The sequence below is a fragment of the Chrysochloris asiatica genome, unplaced genomic scaffold (genome assembly GCF_000296735.1).
Source record: "Chrysochloris asiatica unplaced genomic scaffold, ChrAsi1.0 scaffold00029, whole genome shotgun sequence".
NCBI lineage: Eukaryota > Metazoa > Chordata > Mammalia > Afrosoricida > Chrysochloridae > Chrysochloris > Chrysochloris asiatica.
The window spans coordinates 11,945,603-11,955,556 of NW_006408547.1; the positions used below are offsets into that span (position 1 = coordinate 11,945,603).

General features: G+C 41.8%; 1 protein-coding gene across 1 annotated transcript in view; it reads right to left on the reverse strand.

The window, feature by feature from the left end:
* Positions 1-9,954, reverse strand: part of EFNB2 (ephrin-B2) — a 57,399-nt gene that overhangs the window by 27,209 nt on the left and 20,236 nt on the right. The gene's annotated exons all lie outside the window — the stretch shown is intronic.

Here is a 9,954-nt window from a genome sequence, read left to right on the forward strand (position 1 = left end):
TGCTACCAATTTTTCAGATCCACAATACAGTTTACTAAACAGATCTTAGTTCAGATCAGCATGGGATAATGTATTTAGGACTTCAGCTTTACAGGAAAAAGAAAGAAACCATTCTCTTTAAGCAACAGGATCAGTCAACCTGGTGACACGTCTTCACCACCCCCTCGCTTGTAATATTTCAGTACTCCTTTGTGTAACTTTACAATAACTTTTCCTCTGTGGTGAGTCAGACCTTCCCACCTGTTTGTTATTTTTTAACCATTGGCAGCTTCAGTTTATTGGGCATGCCACACAGAGATTTCATCAATTTGAGGGAACAGTAGATGCACTAATACTTTGTTGTCTTGTTATTTTCCATTCGCTGTGGATGCTAATTAACAGACAAGTTTCATCAAGAATGTTTCAAATTACTTATCATAATTAGTCAGTCACTGATCAAACAATGGGTTTTTTATTACACTGAACAAAAGAAATGTCTTACAAACCCATAAAAGATAACCAGAAATAATTAGTTGTAGTATTGATTCAGCTGCAAAGTGAGGAGTCCTCCATTTGCCAGGACAACAACTACTCTCTCTTTGCTCCACAAACCTTCCCCCCTACCCCTTGAGATGTATTTGCTCCAATTAATTCTTAGAAGCAAATCTTTAGAACTGGGACTACTGATACAATATTCCCCTAATGCTTACAGCTAAAAGCTTCTCTCCCTGCTCCCTCCTCCTCTTCCTTGCTAGCCATGCTGCTGAAAGATCTTTCTTAATGGGGAGTGTCTCTGAGACACTGAAACAAGAGCTTCCTAATGAACATCCTTCTACAAGTGCGAACACTAAAAACACACTTAGAAATCCCAGCTAGTTCTTAAGCAGCCAAGCCTGCAGGCTCATTAAAATATTAAAGCCTGAGAACAAAGCATTACGTTTGAATTCTTCCAATCCAATTCTTTATTTAGCCAGAGGAGGCCACCGGCTATGACGATCAGAGGGTCATAATTCACTAACAGATAAAGAAAGGGTGATGGGACACCCCCAATTTCAAATCCGTACTGAGGGAATAGCTTATGATTTAGACTAATGAATGGTCTTAATGTTCTAAAACATGCAGTAAGCTTTAGATATACTGTTCTATCTATCATAGCTTCATTATTTTTAACAATACTCTTTAAAACGCATATGTACACAAGTGGCATGCCCCTGCTTCTTGGAAGGCTGTTATTTTACAGCCACAAAAAGAGAGGGGACCCTTTTCTTTACTGAGATCTTTTAGCAAGGACACATTTTATTCAGTTAGCCTCCCCCCAAAAAGAACATCATCTTATATAAAATCTGTGAGGCAGAACTGAAAATGAACATTTTTTTAATTAATTACATGTGTAAAGCAGCCATGTGCAAACCTTTGTGGAAGTCTCAAGAACTGTGATAACCACCTACCAAGCGACCTTTTTGTCCACTCCTACAAGTTTTCCGGGGGGGTCCTGATGTGGTACTGTGGGGGCTAATGCGCCAGACTGCAAAGTTGTTTGAACTACAAGGTCAGCGGTTGAAGCTCACCAGCGGCTCCTTGGAAACCCTATACAGGGTCGCTATGGGTCAGGATCGACTCAACAGCACTTAACAAGAAGTTTTCAGGTGGTGTTTTTAAAATGCAACTATGATCAATTGAAGGGCTCCCCCTGGGTAGTAGTACTCCCTTAGTCTCTGAATCCCAGAGTGTCATCTTTGTGCATAAAACACCAAGTAACCATTCTACGCATTTAATTTCTCACATGTCAGAATGAATGAGAAATTTGTGTGTATGTGAGGTTTTTAAATGTGTCTCTTAAAACCCCAGAGATGCTGTTATGTAGCTGGGGTTGAGAATTGGAAGGTACAAATTAAGTACAGTGAGCATTAAACTGCTCACCTCCTCTCTGACACATCCTTTTCCTCATGTCTTACTCCTTGACCCTTTTAGGAAATCCTCAGGACCTACAAGAATCAGAGGCCCATTCTCTTCCTGGGTTCCTTACACCACTTTTCTGCCCAACCCTCTTCTCTCTCCAAATCTGCTCTTTCAGTGGCTGGCAGAGCTATCAACCCCATGTAAGTATTTGCCATCATTAGAAGTATTCCTTAATTGATAGTCTGTCGCCTGTACAAAGAACTGGTCTTCAGTTAATTTTTAAGATTTGTCAACTTCCCTGTGTGTCTGCACAGGCAACTGAGACCAGGACCCTCACCAACACAAATGTACCCATTTTCCTGCCCATTCATTCAATTCTTTTAAGGAGATTCCTCATCTTCGCCCACCTCTCACACATACTTAAATCTGTCAGATTGGTGTATATCTTAGAATTCTCCCAGATCACACCCTATGCCTAAATATTGACTCACAAAGCTCTTTCTTCACACACACAATACTCGTGATATCCTGCTTCCTTTAAGAAGTTTTTTTTCTTTCCTGCTGAACTAAAGATTCACTGGCGATTCCTCTCCACCCATGTAAGTGACTCCCTATGACTCTCCGTTCACTTAGCCAATTTGATTTAATTCTTCTGCCTGTGTGGATGGGGTGAGGTCAAGACATGACACACGGGTTGCTTCGGTTTGCCTTAAGGATCTCCACATTTTAAAACAGATATCCAGTGGAAACAAATCTCATAACTTACTGATTCCTTAACTCATTTTGCAGACAAAGCAGACCTTGATGTAAAGTTTTTATCCAATACATGCAGTCTGGATTTGATTCACATTATTTGTTAAAACGTTTATAAACGTCAGCAGTGGGGGAATGTGAAGGGAGGAATAATCCATAGGATGGTTTATCAAATGAAAGGGAAAGGGAAGAATCTCAAATATAAAAAGTAAATCCCAACAAACCCACAATTCCTAATGCATCTAAAGTGTCAATTCACTTTTCAGAATGTATTGTAATAAGAAATGTATCCTTTGACCAGAAAAGTCGTTGATTAGCCGGTTTAAAAATTATTCTTAAAAAGGATTGTTTCTTTACATCAATATGAAAAGAAAATACCCAATATCTAAGTCCTTTGTTGTTGTCAGGTTGGTTCCAAATCACAGCAAGTCTGTATAGGATTTCAGGGGCTGTAAATCCATGCAGTTCAAGCTCACCAGCCACTCCTTGGGAACCCTATAGAGGGTAGCAATGGGTCAGAACCGACTCGACGGCACTTCACAACAACAACAAATCCATGCAGGAGCAGCAGGTCTTATCTTTCTTCCACGGAATGGCTCATGGGATTGAACCACCACCACCCTTCTGATGCATAGTCCAGTGCTTATCGTAAGTGCTTTAGAGGTTGGTAATTCAGTTTGTTCACATGTATTTTTCAATGGATAATAGAACCAACCCAAACTCACTATTAATGAATGAGTCGACTCTGACTTGTTAAATGTCCTGAATAAAGGGTTTCTAAGAAGCAGCTGGTGGGTTTGAATTACCAACCTTATGGTTAGCAGTCCTGTACTTAGTCTACAGTGCCATTGTTGGTGGCGGTGTTGCTAAGTGCCATCCAGTCGTTTCCAACTCACAGTCACCCTGTATAGGGTTTCCAAGGAGTGGCCGGTGAGTTTGAACCGCCAACCTTGAGCTTCAAACCGACCTTGCAGTCCAGCGCATTAACCCACAGTGCCACACCAGGACAACCCTGTAAGTGATGAGACCATTATGTTTCAGCAAAGTGTATGGATGAGCTGAGGGCCCATAAACCACAGCGCTCTTGCATATGCTACCAATTGCATGGCCACCCCATATGTTTCAGGAGCCCTGGTAGCATAGTGGGTTAAGAATTTGCCTTCTGACTGCAAGGTCAGCAGCTCAAATCTACCAGGCGCTCCATGGACGAAAGATGCTGCAGTAAAGATTTACAACCTTGGAAACCCTGTGCAGGGTCACTCTGAGTCAGAATCGACTTGATGGCACACCACCACCACCACCACCACCACCACCACCACATTTCAGGGTAGAATTGCTCCCTGTGGTTTCTTAGCTGTCATCATTACAGAAACAGACTGCCAAAACTTTCTCCCACACTGCCAAGCCATGCAGTCTTAATTCATGACCTTGAGGTACAGTCATATTAGTCCTTATCTTCCCAGAATCCATCTGTAAGGTAACATGGGGGTAAACCAGACTAATAACATTATAAAGCCCAAAGCAATATTTTTTTATATGCCAGACAAGAAAAGTACAAGGTCACCATTCCTGATGAGAAATGTACAGTCTAGTTCCTTGAGGGCAGGGTGGCACCATGTCTAACTGATGAAATGCTGAATACCCACGTGACTGAACTATCATAGATGCTCAATAAATAGGATATTGTTACGGCTGAGCACTATCAAGCCAGTTCTCACGCATCGTGACCCTGTATATGGTTTCTGAAGAGCAGCTGGTGGGTTTCAACTGCTCACCATATATGGTTCCCAATCCATTGTTGATCCTACATCACCACACCAGGAGTCCAAACATTATATTGTTGTTAAGTGCCGTCAAGTCGGTTCTGACACATAGTGACCCAGTATAGTTTCTGGGTTGCAGCTGGTGAACGTGATCCATTGACCTTGTGGTTCAAATGACTTTTCAGTCCAGCACATTAACCTACAACTTCACACCAGGACGCCAACATTATATTAGTTAGAAAACAAATATTAATGAACAAATGGAAGCTAAGATATGCACAGATAAATAAATATAAGATTAAGTCCAAAATCATATGCAGATCCCAGGCATGAAAAGAGTTCTGACAATAGAGTAAGTTAGAGTTGAGATAGGGAAGCATTGACTGGAAAGACAGAGTTTCCAGGAAACATCATCCCAAGTACAAGTGTGTTTCCAATCCTCTCTCTGGTAGGATGTCTTCTACAATTCCTCCCTACTTTAAATCCAAGGCAATTAGCAATTTCCAGGACCACTAATAAAAAAAACCACTGCTACTTTTGAGTTTCACTCTTTGCTAAGCACTGTTCAAAGCATGTTACCACAGTATATTTAATCACTAGTACACAAATACACTAGGAGCTCTGGTAGCGTGGCAGTCAGGAGTCAGGCTGTTAATCTCAAGGTCAGCGGTTTGAAACTACCAGCCATTCAGCAGGAGAAAGATGAGGCTTCCTGTTCCCATAAAGATTTACAGCCTCAGAAACCGTATGCAGGGTCACTATGAGTCAGAGCTAACTCCATGGCACACCACCACCACCACCACCACCACACAAATACACCGAGTTCTTGCACTAGACTGCAAGGTCAGTTTGATCCACAGAGTCAACACTTCAAACTCACCAACCACTCCTCAGAAACTCTACACAAAGTCGCTTTGAATAGGAACCGACTCAATGGTACTTAACAACAACAACACACAAATACACAGCACACAAAACAAATAAAGACCCAGCGATGCCAGAAAGAAATGACAGGAAAAATTCCCTTTCTCTGCACACTTTTCAGTTCTCACTGCATCACATTAAAACATAAAATGCACTTTTTTCTCCCTAAATTAAGCTTTTCATAGATAAACCAGAACGTTAAGGAAGCTGAAGAGAAAAAGCAAGACACCATGCTGTCTCCTGCATGTCACATTGACAGCAACAGGAAGCCAAACACCCACAAGCCACACCCACCTGAGTCCTGTCTCCAGGAGGAACCCTTCTCTTTACAGACTGCAGGTCATTGCGTGGTTGGAACCTGGTATCCACACTTTGCCCCAGGAGGCCAAGCAGCAAAAGGGAAACAGACCAACTAAATGGAATTTACCTTTTCAATGCTGTATTACAGATGGACTCCCAAAAGAAATGTTCTTATGAGAATAACAGAACATACATAAAAATAAAATGATGTGCACTTCTTAATACTTTTTTTTTTAAATGGAAGACCATGAGCCCCATGTTAATAATCAAGGTGACAAACATTAAAAAAAAAAAAAATCAAACCCAATACCATCAAATCAATTCCAATTCACAGTCACCCTATAAGACCTCTAGAGTGGAATGGCCTCATAGGATTTTCAGGGCTGTGACTCAACTGAAGCAGACTGCCACATCTCTCTCCTGCCCAACAAACAGCTGGTGGGTTTGAACTGTCAACATTCCACTTAGCAACTGAGCGCCTTGTGAACCTCTGTGGCACCAGGGTTCCTCGACAAACACTGCTGTTATTGTTAGGTGCCATGGAGTTGGTACAGACCCACAGTGGCCTTATGCACAGTAGAACGAAACACTGCCTAATCCTGGGCCAACCTCACTACTGCTGCCATGCTTGAGTCCATCAATGCTGCCACTTGGCCAATCCATCTCGTTGGGGGTCTTCCTCTTCAATTTTTGACCCTAAGTTATTTATATTTGGATAGTTCCTTTAAGGCTTACTAAACACATTAATAAATCAGATTACATAGCACATTTATGCCCTGTATATTTTATAATAGTCAATAATTCACTTATTCTATGTTGACGCTGGAAGTATTTCTTTTGAAGTGTAATTATGGTGTGCAGAGCTGGCTAACTTTGTAAGAGTACACTGACTGTCCCTGTTCTTGTTGTTAGCTGCCATTGAGTTGGCTCCCGATTTTTGGTGACCCTGTGTGTTACACAGAGTATAACTACTCCTTCTAGAGGGTTTTCTTGACAGTAAACTCCACCGAAGCATTTCTTGCACGTGCTGCTGAGTAAATCTGAATCATCAATCTTTTGGTTAAGCAGCCAATCACCAATTGCTTGTACCCAAGCTCCTTCATAATCCATGCTTGCGTTGTTTAGTGCCATCCAGTCGGTTCTGACCCAGAGTGACCCTGTATAGGGTTTCCAAAGAGCAGCTGGTGAGCTAGAACCACCGACCTTGAGGTTCAAACCAACTTTGAAGTCCAACGCATTAACCCACAACAGTAACAAGAGTTCCCCATAAACTACTATGGTGGTGGTAATGGTGTGCCGTGGAGTCAGTTCCGACTCATAGAGTTTCCGAGGCTGTAAATCTTTACAGGAGGCAGAAAGCCTTGTCTTTCTCCTGTGAGCGACTGGTAGATTCGAACTGCTGACCTTCAGGTTAGCAGCCCAGCTCATAATCCATTACACTACTAGGGCTCCTTCTCATAGTCTATGTTGTTGTTATTGTTAAGTGCCGTCGAGTCGGTTCTGACCCATAGCGACCCTGTATAGGGTTTCCGAGGAGCAGCTGGTGAGCTCAATCTGATGACTCTACTCTGCAGTTCAAAAAGCTCTGTGGTCTGGCGCATTAACCCACAGCGCCACACGAGGGCTCCGCCCATAGTCTACAGTGGATATCAGATACAGATTCTCTTTTCCCTGTGTTAAGATCACAATATTCATCTTGTAACCCAAAATAACACAGTAGAAAACCTACACACAGTTACAGCCACAAAGGCATGAGATCATTCTAGTTAAACTTTATCCAAACAGAAAGTGGTTACAGGAGCCACTTAATAAAGTCTGCTGGTATTTAATCTAAAAAACAAAAGACCAACAGTGATTCATGTGCTATTTAGGAGACAAAACACAGTCAGGCCAGACCCTGCTTTGTAAGCATCAGTGCAGAACCTCCGGGAGTCGGGACAGAGGACTTCCGTCTGGGCAATGCTGCTGAAGCTCCAGGCATTGTCCCAGGAGGGTCTCCATGGAAGCATGGAAGTTCGGCAGGATGCCACAAGAGAAGGCCAGGCATGCTGAGCAGAGATAGACTTCTCCTATGGTATTTCCCAATGAACCATGACTCCAAAGCAAGACAATAGCTATCATGGCTTCAAATCAGATTTTAGACAATCAAACCAGGAATCAAATGAAAACCCTAAAATAAATCCAAGTTAATATGCCTGAACTGAACTGATTTGATATGAGAATCTAATTTTAGCTTTTAAATACCTATAGAATTTAACCCAAGTTTAAAAAAAAAAGTTTTTCCCAAACAAGACTAACACTTTCACCTGGAACATATTGTTAAAATCTAATGATTTAAATTGGGCATTAATATTTAATCATCTAAATTAATATTTAATCATCTAAATTAGACATTTTAACTTATTTTCCTAACTGTGCTGGTGTGGCGCTGTAGGGTAGCACTAGATTGCTAAATGCAAGGTCAATGGTTCAAACCCACCAGTCGCTCCTGTGAAACCCTATATATATCATGAAAGCAACTTGACAATGCTTAACAACATTCTTAACTGTAGAACCTTCTTAGTCACTGTGTGTCACCTTATTCTTTAATATTAACAGGACAAAACATAAAAGAACTAGTGAAGAATGTAGTGGGAAGTTTTAAACCAAACTAAGAAAACACGTTTGTTTAAAATATTGGCATAATACACTTAAAGCACAGTCCAGCCATTTAGTGGTCAGGGGTTACCATATATAACCTTTGTTAAACTTCACTCAAACAGAAAGTACTTAGAGGGCCCATTTTATAAAGTCAGCTGATTTTTAGTCCAAAATAAAATAAAATAAAATAAAATGTTTAGCAATGATTCATGCCCCATATAGGTGGCACTGGTGTTGTATATCTGTGATGTCAAGTCTGGATTTTTCTGTTGACCTGTATTTCATTGCCAAGTCTCACAAGGTGCCTGGGAATCAGACGGAGGCAATGGATGCCAGCTCTATTTCAGAACCTCACCCAGTGTAACAGGAGGACCCCTAGGAAGCCAGTAGTTCAGATGCTGAAGATAAGTGCAGTGGAACCAAAGTTACCTCATTTCCAATGGATGGTCCATTTCCTCTGCTTCCCTTTTCCTCCCTACCCACTTCTGCATTACCTTACTGAACATCAAAGTATCATATCAGTGCAAACATGCAATGCCAACTTCCATTTTTGTCCAAGGTTGGCCAAAATATGTCATATGGGTTAACCACCTCAGAGAATGCTCAAGTCATCAAGGGCAGTGATGCAGTGAAGGGTCATACTTGGTACAGATGTACTGTAAAAACAGGAGAGACGGAAGCCACGCAAGACAATCACAGATGAGTGATTGAAGGGTAAGCCAATACTGCCATATGCCGCTGCTGTTAGGGGCAGTTCTGACTCATAGCGACCCTACTATGGACAATGGGGTCCAGCCCTGAACCATCCTCACAATTGCTGTGACTCTTGAGCCCACTTCTGCTGCCACTGTGTCAATCCATCTCATTGGGGGTAAGCAACGCCACAATAAGTTAGTAATCAAATACAAAAATATTAAGCCAATACAGAATAAATGAGGGCTCAGAAAAAGAAGATGCACACTGGAATGACCACTTTCTAAGCTGTAGTGTCCAAACCAGTCATTGGAAAAGGCAAATACTGAATCTACTCAGAGGTGCTCAAGACACACTTCCAAAAAAAACCAGCTCCCGAAAACCCCACAGTACACAGTTCTACTCGGACATAAACGGGGCTGCCAAGAGTTAGAACTGACTAGTGGTAACTTCTGGATTGGTTTCATGGAGCAGTCCTGCACTACCAAGAGGACCAATGCAAACCATGCCAATTCATTAAATAATAGAAGTGTGTATGTAATAAACTGCCATACACAATGAAATTCATAGTGGAATATATGTTGCTTTTTTTCTTTTGCTAATTTCATTATAAACTTTGTGGTATGCAAGGAGCTCTGGTAGTAGTGATTATGAATTGGGCCGCTAACAGCAAGGTTGGCAGTTCAAAACTACCAGCTGATCCACGGGAGACTCATGAGGCTTTCTGCTCCCGTAAAGATTTACAGCCTCGGAAACCCTGTGCAGGGTCACTATGAGTCAGAACCAATTCCACGGTACTTAACAACAACCATTCCACAGAGAGAGACAAACATACACAGATTGTCACATTCAGGGTCTTTACTCCTGCCTATTATATAATGATGGCTAAGCTTCATCTCTCATACTTTGGACATACTTGTCCAGAGGGAACAGTCGCTGGAGAAGGATGTCATGCTGGGTAAGGTGGAGGGTCAGAGAAAAAGAGGAAGACCCCTAACGAGAT